Below are 14369 nucleotides of genomic sequence, written 5' to 3'. Positions count from 1 at the left end.
GGTGTTACCATGTCTTCACAGGTCTCCTAGGTGAAATTTTGGTATTATGAACAAGGGGCTTACCTCCATTGACTTTCAATGGAAGAGCTATCTTTGCTTTTAGGAAGATGGTCTCATAACTCTACTTAAAATATTTACTTAAAAATTTTCATTATAAGAGAATAAAAGTCTTAGAAAATAGCTTATACTGAAAATTGACTGTAAATTAAGTAATTATTTTTGCTTTGGATACTAAATAATGCACTGCTTATAGAAATTGATTATCTTCTGATTTTTCTATCATTTACTCATTTAGGAAAAATTAAAATTTTTGTTGAATTTATTTTTATTTACTATAAAAATTGATAAACATTTCAGTGGAGCATTGGTCCTTAACTACTATTATTTTCTGTTTCTTTGATTATGGATTATAAATATCTTTGCTCATTTGAATTTCAAAATTATTAATTCTTCATTTTTTACTTCTTTACTCATTCAATCAATTTCTGAAATAGGGTTAGATAAATAAACGTTGAATAAGAGGAAGTAGTGTGGATAATGGAAAATAATTGACTTGACAGTTTAAAGACCTAAGCTATAGACCAGAACTATCATAATGAGCTGTGGGTCCCTAAGCAAGTCTTTTGACTTCTCTGGTTCTCACCTTTTTCATCTGTTAGTTGCCTGATAGATTAAATTCAATGGTTTCTAAATTATCCCACAGCCCTAAACACTGCCTATATGATTTAGAATAAGCTAAACATTTAAATAGTAGTAGAAGTTTGTAGTTATATATTTGCTCCTAAAATCAAGTTAGTCAGATATATGACTTATGCGATGTCAAATTGGGTCGAGAAAACAAACCTAGGTTATAGCTCTTATCTTAGAAAACATGACGTGTGTTTTAAGGACACATGTTGGGAGAAGTTTGCATGGCCAATACCAGATGAGCACAGCCAAGATACAGAATGACTGGAGAACACTATATGATCCCGAATCATCAAAGGAAGATTAAATTATGGTTAGTAGACTGTAATTAACTCAAGGCAAAAGCTAGTGTACTTTTGAAAATAAATTACTACCAGATGTTTAACAAAAAATGATTTTCTCTGTGGTCTTTACCTAACCATAAGGTTGCATTAACTAGAACACCTTATTCCCCAAGCATCCTCATGAACCAACGTTCCACCACACTAAAATAAAGTATATATAACCATAGAGAAACTGGAATGGTAGAGTCTTGTATTTTTATTTCATCTGACAAATGTATTTGTCTCTAAATCTAACATTGATAACTATGCATTTCTGTATATTAGCATATATAGTTTTCTTTAAATATTAAGTTCAGTGTCGTTACATCTAGAAAGCCTTTTCTAACTTTCCAGAAAGGAGTGACCATTCCCTCTTGCAATCTCCTTTGTAATCGGTTTATATTTATGTCATTTGTTGAACTAATTCACAAATATCTCCCCCCTGAAGCTCTGAGCTCTTCGTTTGTTTGTTTGTTTTGTTCGTTTTTTGTTTTTTTTTGTTTTTTTGAGATGGAGTCTTGCTCTGTTGCCCAGGCTGGAGTGCAGTGGTGTGATCTTGGCTCACTGCAACCTCTGCCTCCCGGGTTCAAGTGATTTTCCTGCCTCAGCCTCCCGAGTAGCTGGGATTACAGGTTCCAGCCATCACACCCGGCTAATTTTTGTATTTTTAGTAGAAACAGGGTTTCACCATGTTGGCCAGGCTGGTCTTGAAGTCCTGACCTCAAGTGATCTGCCCACCTGGGCCTCCCAAAGTGCTGAGATTACAGGTGTGAGCCTCCATACCCAGCCAGCTCTGACCTCTTAAATGCAGTGCTTGTCTTTTCTTTTTCTGTATTGTGTAAATATAGCCCATTTCTGGCACATCATAGGCATTCAGTAAATGTCTTTTTTTGGGGGGAGATTTTTTTTATTATACTTTAAGTTTTAGGGTACATGTGCACAATGTGCAGGTTTGTTACATATGTATACGTGTGCCATGTTGGTGTGCTGCACCCATTAACTCGTCATTTAACATTGGGTATAAGTAAATGTCTTAAAGTATCATAGAATAATCAGAAATCTTATTTAAAGAGGCCTAAGTTACAATCTCTAATGCACATGTATCTGCTTTTTTTGTTTGTTTTCACTAGTTTTAATTTACACAATGCTTTGTTTCCTATCTTTTCTGTGCTCCTGCACTACCTGCTGAGAATCAGCAATAGACCATATGTAGCTTTGGTATCATTTTTATGGGCAGTTTCTGGCTAATTTTGACTCAGTTTGCCCCAGTCTCCTATTATGATAAGTCTGCGGGAATCCTTCTTTCCATGCACCTTCTTGACTTTTCAAAACCTTCTACATTGTTGTCCCAGTAATGAATTGCCCCATGTTCCAAAACTACCATGTTTCTCTTTTCCTAGTCATGTCCCTTTAATACGTTTTCTTTTTTACATTTCAACCCCAACCTCATCCATTACCTTTATATCAAAAATATTTCTAAAGATCTAAGCTTATAGTCATCATCCTGTCAATGTGTGTGTGTGTATGTGTGTTGTCTAGTACTTGCCTTCTCTAGTCCTTCCCAGCCTTTTCTTCCTTTGCCACTCTAGGCACTCCAAAGTGGAACAATGGGCCCATTTAGAGTCTTTTTTTTTTTTTTTTTTTGTAGAAAGGAAAAGATGCCTGTACAAAAAGCTTGTGAAATTGATGGAGTATATCTTGAACACTGATATCTCTTTCAGTGCTCTTCTCCCATCTTTAGTCACTACTTTTGAATCTTTTCTATTCCCTACTATAAGAGTAAAGTGTCTCTTCTCTAGTGAAGAGTAGTGTTCATTCTTTTAAACATGTAATACTTAAACACTCCTTTTTACTGAGAAATAAAGCTATCATATGTTGTTTCCAGTTCCTATTTGCCATTTTTCCATTGAGTTTATAAGAATTATTTTCATTGTTGTTGTTTTTATTTTTATTTTTTTTTTGAGACAGGGTCTCACTCTATCCCCCAGACTGGTGCAATTATAGCTCACTGCAGCGCCAAACTTCTGGGTTCAAATGATCTTCTCACCTCAGCCTCCCAAGTAGCTGGGATTACAGATGTGCACCACCACACCTGCCTAAATTTTTTTTGTAGAGATAGGGTCTTGCTATGTTGCCCAGACTGGTCTTAACTTCCTGGTCTTAAGCAATCCTCCCAAAGTGCTGGGATTACAGGTGTGAGCCACTACATCCAGCCAATAATTACTGTTTTTAATTATGATAATGCTCATCTAAAGTGTAACTGGTTTACCTTATCAGCTCTTCTCCTAAAATTGTGACATAGTGTGTACTTATTTAACCTCAGAAAAAACAAGGGTGATGGGAGGTACTTGAGAGTTCTGCCAATGAAACCTTCACCTCTTGCTAGATTCATGTAAGAGTCATATTAAAGCATTAACTATAACTTGTTTTGAAACAATTTGGAAAAGTAGAGAATGGAAAAAGACAACCCCACTAACAATGGATATTTTTAAAATGTCTATCTATCTGTCATCTATGAATCAGTAGCTTGACTTGCTTAGCTTAATTGTAATAACCTATAAGCATCCAAGAATAAGTAACTAATGCCAAGGATTTTTTTCTTCTAAGAATGGGAAGGCTGAGAAACCACTGGGATAGAAACAGTAATACTCAAATCTTCCAAGTGTTTATTACAAATAGGAGATGGAGGATTGGAAAATATTTTCAAGGGTCTCTTCTATTAACCTGCAGGTCGACAGAAAAACCATCCTGTACGTGGTAAAGTGAAATATAATTTTTACCTCATATTTAGGAAGGAATTTTAAATGACCTTGGGATATTTATCAAGATTCATTAGCACTATTTCTGAAAACTTGTCTGTTTCATTAAATATTAAGGTTTCATTGCCTGGTAAGTTCTTATGAAGCTAATAACCTAAAAGCAAAGTTAAAGAAATAATCATCTTTCCTCCTTTAGCCCATTTCTTTAATAGCATACTATGTAAACTGTTGATTTCTTGAGAATAGGAGCATGAGTTGTCATAGTACATTCTCAAGAGCTGTTTGATGAAAGGGTTTTCTTTTATTTTGATGGAGAAATAAAGACACAAAAAATCACTTAAAATTAATGCAAAAAATAAATTTCTGAGATGGCACCTCCATATCTCCATTTAAATAGTAACAATAACCAAGTCCCATGTAGAGGCCATTACTGATTTCAATTTATAACAAAATGATTTGTGCAAAAACACTAAAATTGATATATCTTTCATGCTAATATCATTTGCATCTTTGCTTTAAAATCACGCTAATCTGGAACTTTCTGTAAGGTAAAGATAAGTATAACATGATTACCATTGCTTTTCTCTTCTTCAAGAGAAACCCAAACATTTAAAAGGTCATGAGTGATGCAACAGAACCAATTTTTGAATCCTCTTACCGGGTAAAAAGGGGGCTCTTCTGTAATCTACAATTTCAAATACCTGTGCATGTCATGAAAGGAGTGTTTACCATTTCCAGTAGCCATCATCTTAGAAAGTAAGACTGGAAAAGCGGAGTCAGAACTGGGAATGCTGTCCCATCAGAGCTTGTTGGGGGGCACTAATGTGCTCTGTTTTGCCTGTGGAGACTGCTGGTAGGAATGATGATTTCTGGAGGGGAAGGGAGGTTGGTACTGGCCTACTGAAGATTAAGCTCTTCGTTTACCTTCTTGCCTCTTAATTTGGTGACTGTGAGATTACCAGTCACAGGTTGTCACTGACTACTGCAAGTTAAGGTTCCGTATAAATATCTGTATCTTTAGAACCTTGGCCCATTTATGTCTTGGGTGCATTTTGCTTGGAGTACAAACTAACTCAGTGATTTCTTCTTCTTCTTCTTTTTTTTTTTTTTTTTTTTTTTTTTGAGGAATGCCATGCTTTACTTTAGCCTAGATTATAGTTTTTGTGGGGTTTTTTTGAAGTCCTTTTATTTGATTTTTTAAAACAGATGTGATATTTAGTGTGTTAAAAATATAGATATAGTTGGCTGGGCGCGGTGGCTCACGCCTGTAATCCCAGAACTTTGGGAGGCCGAGGCGGGTGGATCATGAGGTCAGGAGATCGAGACCATCCTGGCTAACGTGGTGAAACCCCCATCTCTACTAAAAATGCAAAAAAATTATCTGGGCATGGTGGCAGGTGCCTGTAGTCCCAGCTACTCGGGAGGCTGAGGCAGGAGAATGGCATGAACCCGGGAGGCGGAGCTTGCAGTGAGCCGAGATCGCACCACTGCACTCCAGCTTGGGCGACTGAGCAAGACTCCGTCTCAAAAAAAAATAGATAGATAGATAGATAGAGATATAGTTAATTATCTTATAGAAAATGTATATTTTTTAGGATATCATCTCTATTCCTTCTGTGTTAATGAATCATGCTCTTTAGCATTGATGAAAGTTTCAATTTTGAGAATAGTAGACCTTGTCAGGTGTCACTTTGAGTGCCAGCAAACAGTTGATTTGAGGCAAGAAGAATAAAGTTTAAAAAAGAAAATAAATCTAGCATTTGCTTAATAATTTGCCCTTTGCAGCACCAGAATCTTATGTGACCACCCACATTCATCTGGTTACTGACGTGGTTCTTGCTTCAATTGCAGAAGCTATTTTTGCACCTTTTGTGTCTTTTGAGGAACCGAGTGGGCCTACTTGCTTATAATGATTCATGTCTCAAGTGCACAGAGTGTCCTGAAGTGCTACTGCAGTGATGTGCAGAAAGGAGGGGGAAACTGAAGCAAACTACTTCCTTTAAGCACTTTGAATGTTCACATGAAGTGGTACTGCAGGAAAGCACATTTTAACTGTTATGTTTTAATGCTTTAGTTATTCTTATGAGAGTTTTGTAGTAACTTGTCAGGAAGAAAGGGCAATTTTTTAAAAAAACAAATATACAATTATGGGTATCAATATTTTTAAGTAGGTCTTTTATACTGGGAGATAAACTCTGTTAAGATTATTGATTAATCTATTCAGATTAGGTAGTATGATATTCCATGCATTTCTTTGGATCATACTTGAATAAATATTAATTCTATATATGAAAAATTCCTTTCTTCATTACTTACTAGACTTTGTAAAGTCTGAATTTTGCTTTGGTTGGGTTTGGATTCCTATTTCACAATTTAATTTTAGCACAAACTATAACATTGCTGAAATAAACTATAGAAACAAATTTACAACAAGGTTATCTGAGACTTCATCCTGCGAAGTTTAGTTGCTGATACACCCAAAGAAGTGCTGTGGAAATCTCAGCTTTATGGCAGAACCGTATCATGGACTACAATGACACAATTTCTAGTTCTGATACTTGAAGTTTTAACTCTAGCATTTCACTGTTACAGGGAATTCCCTTTAAATGCAAGTATTTATTCAAAAGATTTAAACTATGTTAAAAGAAAGGAAATCCTTTCTTGGGGGCAAAATAAAAGCTTCTTGAGAGATCCAGTTCCAAATTTTCTTTCCTAAAGGAAGGCAGGTTCTGTGAGTGAAGAAGAATGAGTGTGCTTATTAAATTCATTACAGGTGTCATCATCTTTTAAATCTTCTTATTCATCTTTTAGATTCCCAGAAGTTGTGCATGAGTTCCTGTGAGGAGAGTTGGCATCTTGGAAATCAAAGACGGTTGTGATGCAGTTTTTTGATATGAGGATAACAGGTTAATAACTAAAATTTATTTATTCTTACTCTCCTGTTACATTAAACTTGAAAAGCTGTTTTGGCCTACTATGGACTCATATATAAACTGGGGGGAGGAAACAATATATTTTCCATCTAGAGAGAAAAGTGTTGTTTTGTTGTATTTTGTTTTTCATAGTAGACTAGTCTTTTTTTTTTTTGAGACGGAGTCTTGCTCTGTCGCTAGGCTGGAGTGCAGTGGCACAATCCTGGCTCACTGCAACCTCTGCCTCCCGAGTTCAAGTGATTCTCCTGCCTCAGCCTCCCAAGTAGCTGGGACTACAGGCACCTGCCACCATGCCCGACTAATTTTTGTATTTTCAGTAGAGACAGGGTTTCACCATGTTGGCCAGGATGGTCTCGATCTCTTGACCTCTGCCTCCCAAAGTGCTGGGATTACAGGCGTGAGCCACTGCACCCGGCCCACCAGTCTTAATTATAATTAATTATCATTGTTATAATTAAAATAGCATTATTTGACAGAATTTATTTCTGACAGTTTATTTTCATGTTAGACTCTACTTAGTAAATCCTAATAACTTTTGCTATATAATGAGAAAACATCTCAGTAGAAAAGTGAAATCACAATTTAAAAAATTATTTTAAAAGGTATGACAAAATATTAAAAGCAGCATGCTGTAGCCAAAATAAGTCATAAATATCTTCACTAAATAGGCAAACTCTACAAATATATGCAATGATGCCTGCATTGCAACCCATGTGAAAAAATATGATTGTTTCTCATCAGGCTTTAAATATCAAATTAGATTTTAATTACATCAAATTAGAGGATGATCATCACAGTATTTTTACTTTTCTCCAAAAGTTTTCTGAATTGCTTGGCAGGATTGTATATAATATAGTTTTCTCCATATAGTGGCAACTTGCTCATTTTGGAGAGAACTGAGGTTGTTATGGGAATTTTTACTAAAAGAAGCCTTTATAATGAATTTGGCTCTCAGGAAGCCACCTTTTTAAAAATCATCCTGTGGAAATAAGTCTTTATTCAGCTGGACTCTGGCACTCATCACGCCTTCTTTCTTGGTAGTTCCTTTTTCCCCTCATCCCATACTCTCTGAGCATGTATGCTCTGAGCGGTGGTTGGGCAATGAGTGTTTAAGTGACTCGTGGGATCAGTGTTACAACTACGATGCCCTGAGATGTTCATGTATTTTTAAAAGATTTTACAATTGATCTATGGCATTTTAATAACAAATACAATGATGTCCCTTCTAAAATGTCATTCACTAATTATTACCGTAAGACACGTATTTTGTTTACAAGTGTCATACCACAAATCCTCAACAGAAGACGAAATGTTTATAAGTGTCATACCACCAAATCCTCAAGAAAAGACCAAGTGACCGTTTACATTTTTAAAAATGTTTTATTATTAAAATGTTGGAAGTGGAGAAGCCGTGTTTGCTGCCAGTCATTTTATACCATCATTATTTAGGATGCCATTATTTAATGCTCACTTGACTTTTGCCACCACTCAAGTAATGATTAATTTCCTGAGGTAAAGTTTTTTTCTGAGATAATGTTTTCCTAAGCAAAAGATCCCAGATTGACAACCCTGGGTACTGTAGGTCTTTATTCCTCTGCAGAGTAAGCCTGTCTTCCTGCCAATCCCACCCAGCCGTTATCCTGAAGAGACCTCTGAGGAGGTCCATCTAGGAGGCTGTTTATGTGTCTTTCCTTTGGGACCCTGTCTGGGGAAATTATTTAACTGGGTGCCAAACTTATTTGAGTGGGACTCTGAAGAGTGGCCAAAGGAGAGGGCGCACTTCTATAAGAATGCCAGCTCTTCCCTGTAATATCATTTTATTTCGCTTCAGTTCCTTTAGTTCCCTTACCACTGAAATAGCCATGCAGAGGTAATCTCTTTTTTAACATGATCCCCTCTGAAAAGTGTGATGAGCCTGCCAGACAACGTCTGTCTTTACTGACTGGAGCAGCATCCACGGGAAACCCAAAGTCATATCCCCTGAGTTTTATTCTCCAGTAAATTATCTTACTCCTTTCATAGCACTCAAAACCCACTAGAGAAAATTTTAACTGTGAATGCAAAACTGTATTTGGAATTCCGCTCCTTTGTTGGCAGTGGGTGCCAAAAATGACTTTGTGTGGGTTTGGTTACCATAAAAGGAAATCTCAGTGAATAAAGTGACAACTCGCTGTTTTCATATGAGAATTACTCTCATACTGCATTTTTTGATGTATCAATTGATTAGGAAACCTGGTATATATTTTAATGGAATATTAGAGAATCTGAAAAATGAATTGACTCTACACAGTCATAGAGAAATACTGTAGCTATAATTAACCATATTACTAGAGATCTTTATAGTTCTAAGTGGATCTCTGTTGAAGAAATTAAACTAAAATTGCAGGTGGATACAATGGTACATTTAATGACTTGTAATAATGTTATGAAGTCCAAAGAAAGTATTTTCCTAGACTTAATGATTCATTTAATATAGATTTCCTTATCTAACATACTTTAAAAAATGTTTTGTTATCTATAAGCATTTTTATACATTTTAGTAATAAAATGTAAGCTCAAGAATTTATGCCATTTGAAAGAGTTAGGTTGCTTAGTAAAAGTATCACCTAACAAAACAAGACAAATGCCATTATCTGACCTTGAATTAAGCTTTGAAAACCCGATTGTTTTTAAAGTGAATTTATTTTCCTCAGTATAACTTGAGTGGAGTAGCAGAGAAACTTTCAAACCCTCCCAAATCCTGCTTGTTTTTAAAGAGAAAGTCATGCCATGTTCAGTAATAGATTGTGGGGCACATAATTTCCATTGCAGAATCTTTTCAGTTTCCAGGATAAAGCAGCTGTAGAAAAGTGACGAATACAAATAGTCCATATTTTTAATGGTTCATAAATATGATCAATAAATTCTAAAAAGAAGCCATCACTCACTTTCTCTCCCACCTACCTTTCTCTATATGTCTCAGAAACTCCAAGAAGAGACGTGATTTTATGGATAGCAGTTAGTCAAAGGCTCCCCAAGGACAGTGTTGGAGAGAAAAAGACATCCTCAAACATGTTTCAAATCAAATGTGAAAGGTTCATGTGAAATAAGCATGATTTTTAGTTCCCTAGTAAGCCTTTCACTGAAGTGAAAAACTAGACATTGTGGATCAGAGGAGGGGTCCCTGTAGTGCTGGGACCTCCAGCTTAGGCACAAAGATGGAAGCTCTTCCTGCACAACCCAGGAGAGAAAGCATGGCGTGGGATATCATCTAGCTTCCTGGTAAAATGGTGGGGCATCTCGGGTAGGCTTGTCTTAGAAATTTAAAAGGAAGAGATTTTCTTGACAGAAGCTATTTGCATAATTGAGTTAATGTTTTGAATCTTAAAAACTTTCTGGATAATAAATGCTGTTGGAATATAGAAAGATCCTATGTTAAACTTAGCAAAATTATTTTTTAAAATAAAGTGATAGATAAGACTTTTTTCTGATTATCCTCCTTCTCCTAAAAATTAAACAATTAACTTAATGGTCTAGACATGTTTTGTTCTGACCATGACGTATCTGGTTTTGAATTTTATGTAAGTCACTTTTTTTCAACCTCTGGTGTATTCTCTGGTAGCAAAATATTATTTCTGAATTTTATTTGATGCATCTACTATATGATATGCCCTTAGTGTATAAGAATGGTTTCATTATTTTAAGCCATAAAAATTAAATGTTTGATTTATAAAGGTATTACCTTATTGCTAAGTGAAAACATTATATTTTATTGAATAACTTATGAAATAAATTATTCCAACCCTGTTTTTTATAAAATTGTATGTACTTATTACTTGAAGTTTATGCTGTTTTTTGTTTTGTTTGTTTGTTTGTTTTGAGATAGAGTCTCACTCTGTTCCCCAGGCTGGAGTGCAGTGTTGCAATCATAGCTCACTGCAGCCTCGACCTGCTGGGCTCAGGTGATTCTCCCACCTCAGCCTCCTGAGTAGCTGAGACTACAGGTACACGCCACCATACCCAGCTAATTTTTGTATTTTTTGTAGAGATGGTGTTTTGCCATGTTGCCCGGGCTGGTCTCGAACTCCTAAGCTCAAGCGATCCACCTGCCTCCACCTCTCAAAGTGCTAGGATTGCAGGCATGAGTCACCATGCCCAGCCACTGAAGTTTATGGTTTGAGCAAAATTTTATATTCTGTGTCAACCAAAAGATGGAAAATGATACATACCTGATTTTCACTTGTAAGGTTCTTATTTTCCTTAAAACTAATGATTTCCAAGCTGGGCACAGTGGCTTAGGAGCTACTTGGGAAGAAGGGCCCAGAGGATCCCTTGAGCCCATGAGTTTGAGTCCAGCCTGGACAAGAAAGAGAGACCCCTCCTCTAAAAAAAAAAGTAATGATTTTCAAAGAACAAAAGAAAACAGTCTGTCATGAGACTTTATTATGGTCTTACAAGAAGCTGTTCTCATTAATACTTAATATACATATTTTGAACATTATTTAAATTATGGATTTTTTATTTCTAGGAAATGGCATTTTGGGGCCATTTTTTTTGTACTACAGACATGCAGAGCTCATTTATATTCTCTCAGAACCATTAAAAGTTGAGACATTTCATATATTAAAGTTAAGTGGAAATATTTAGATGAAGATATTATTGAAGATGTATTATTTTAAGTTGTAATAAAACTTAATGGAGAGTGGTGGTGAGTCCTCCCAGACTTAGAAGTCACCAAATTTAGATCTGAATTTTGATTCTGAAACCCAACCTTTCTAAGAATCATTCTCAACTGTAAAATAGGTGTAATAATACCCTTAGCATAGAGGTATAATGAAGATAAAATAAGACAATGTATATGAAACTCTTTAACAGTATGTATCAGCCCATGGTAAATATATAGTAAATGACAGTCATTATCATTGTTATAATTAACAATGAAACTGCATACAGAGATCAATACCATGATAAAATATTAAATCTGAAAAGTAACTTAGAAATTATTCACTTCAAGCTCTGAGTCCTAATTGAGGATTCACACATGCTTGTCTTGAATTGAAAATGTAGTATACTTCCATTTTAGAGGGTATTTATTTACCTCTGCAAGTCTGGCAGAGGTTGTGTCTACATGAACCTTAAATATTTAGTTAATTAAACACAGTCAGCCAGTTTAGATTCAACATTGTGTCTTCTTCTTGTTAGCATGGTTCCTGGAATTGACACAAGGAAATTTGCATTGGAATATTATGAGACTATCACTTCTGTTTCAGTTTTTGCCTCATTTCCTACAGAGGCATGCTAAAGAAAATTATTGCACAGCAAAAAATTAAATCCAATAGCAAAACTTTTTAGCAAACTGAGATTAATATCTTTGTTTAGTATTTTGACTGCTGCTTTACAAATCTCTTAGGCTTCATGGCCATTAACAGAAGGAATCTTTGAGTACAGATGTCTTACTACAAATATCTGGGGGCTACTGATTTCTCACCCAAAAGACTGACTGTTCCTGTGAGAATTTCCAGGTGCTTTTCCCCTCTCAAAGTGCAACTTCTCTCATCATCATCATCACAGTCAAATTCTATGTTAGGGAGAAAATTGCCCATGGAAGTAAGACTACTATTTGAGTTTCGCTTTAGGAATCTGCAGGACATCTGCCTGGTAGCATTTTTGAAAATTATTAACTAGTGTTTTATTTAAAAAGATAAACATGCTCATGTTAAGAAAAATAAACAAAAATTAAACTTACTGAAAGTCATGAGGTAAAAGGTAAAAATCCTTTCTTTCCTCTTCCTCTGAATCCCAGGTTCCACTTCTTTTTTTTTTTTTTTTTGAGATGGAGTTTCACTCTTGTTGCCCAGGCTGGAATGCAATGGCTCAATCTTGGCTCGCTGCAACCTCTGCCTCCCGGGTCCAAATAATTCTCCTGCCTCAGCCTCCCAAGTAGCTGGGATTACAGGCATGCACCACCATGCCTGGCTAATTTTTTATATTTTTAGTAGAAATGGGGTTTCTCTATGTTGGTCAGGCTGGTGCCAATGCTGCCTGGCATCCTCACAGGAATTTTCTGTTGATCAACTGTTCCTCTTTTTCACCCATAGGATTAACAATGTGTCTTCGTACTGGGGTGCAATAAGCTTTTCTTGCATTTAATGTTACTATCCCCTGAACAAGTTTCTATACTGGTACTTATAGCTGTACTTTATTTATTTTAAATGCCTCAGTTTTATCACTGAGCCATAATTTATTTAAGCGGTTCTTGTACATATATATTGGTATGCGCTTGTGCAAGTACACCAGTAAGGATACATTTCCAGCAGTGGAATTTCTAGGTCAATGTGTATAATCTTTTTTATTTTGATAAACGGACACATTGCCTATCAAGGAAACATCTGAGATTTTATGACAGTTGATACAGTTTATCACTGAAGTTCTCAGAATCCTCTGGGTACCTCATTGAACACTCCCCTAAGGAAGTTGAGTATTCACTTAAAATTGAACGATTACTTAGATGTCAAGTCATCCTGAGCCATATGCCATCATCTAGAGGACTCCTTCACTTTGCTATGATGTAAATTTCCTAAAAGGGAAATTTATTCTCTTAAGCGTAAACATTCAAACCTATCAGAAAAAAACAAACAAACAAACAAAAAAAACCCACTATTTTCAGCCAGGCGAGGTGGCTCACACCTATAATCCTAACACTTTGGGAGGCCAAGATGGGCAGATTGCTTGAGCCCAGGAGTTTGAGACCAGCCTGGGCAATATGGCAAGACCTCATCTCTACAAAAAAATACAAAAATTAGATGGATGTAGTGGTGCATGCCGTTAGTCCCAGTTACTTGGGAGCCTGAGGTGGGAGGATCGCCTGAGCTCAGGGAGGTCGAGGCCGCAGTGAGCAGTGATTGCACCACTGTACTCCAGCCTGGGCACCAGAGTGAGACTCTGTCTTAAAAAAAACAATATAAAAAACTCCCGTATCTCAACTTTTAATATCTAGGGAATTAGAACTAGGCTGATTACATTTAAATAACTAAGATGTTTCATATATAATAATCTTATATCTTAGAAAATATTACCATGATGTTTTTATAATATTTTCTCAGTTATTTTTGAGTCACAGTGTCAATGTAAGGTTTACTCTTCTGGTGTAATGCTTTCTGAAGCAGTTTCTTGCTTCTGTTTTAGGGTACATAGCATTGTGAACCCTTTATATAATGAACTGGAAGTTGGAATTTGTATTTGTATATATCAATGGTATAGTTTAATGGAACAATTTTTCCTAACTGCATTTATTTTGTATCCAGGAAGCGTCAGGACAATCATGCCCATAAGAACTCTAAACTGTTCAGGTAATCATTTCATTTTTAAACTGTCCTAGAAATATGCTTTGTTTTCTATATTAAGAAGACTTTATAATTGTTTTGTTTAGATGCACCCTTTTATCTTTTCCAAAGTTCTGTGACATCTGATTCTTATAGCCTTGATGTCATTTTACTAATCACTGATTTTAAGCTGTAAAATATAGTTATACTTTATAGTAATATATAATACTTTATGAATTATGTATTTTATAAAACATGGATTTTATATATGTATGCCTATATGTATACTATGTTATATTTATATTTTATATTCATATATAACATATATGTGGTTTTTTTTGAGATGGAGTCTCACTCTGTCACCAG

General features: G+C 35.7%; 1 protein-coding gene across 8 annotated transcripts in view; it reads left to right on the top strand.

Annotated features, from left to right (window-relative positions):
* The window catches only part of HIVEP2 (HIVEP zinc finger 2), a 194424-nt gene that overhangs the window by 155733 nt on the left and 24322 nt on the right, over positions 1 to 14369 (top strand). For all 8 annotated transcript variants that reach the window (XM_054490309.2, XM_063666671.1, XM_063666670.1 and 5 more), the window contains 2 exons: positions 6581 to 6675; positions 13986 to 14030. The gene's annotated coding sequence lies outside the window, so the exon portion shown is untranslated. The remainder of the gene's footprint in view (positions 1 to 6580; positions 6676 to 13985; positions 14031 to 14369) is intronic.

The sequence above is a fragment of the Pongo pygmaeus genome, chromosome 5 (assembly GCF_028885625.2).
Source record: "Pongo pygmaeus isolate AG05252 chromosome 5, NHGRI_mPonPyg2-v2.0_pri, whole genome shotgun sequence".
NCBI classification, from domain to species: domain Eukaryota; kingdom Metazoa; phylum Chordata; class Mammalia; order Primates; family Hominidae; genus Pongo; species Pongo pygmaeus.
Note: the sequence above shows the minus strand (reverse complement) of the source record. Positions and strands in the feature narration are given on the sequence as shown.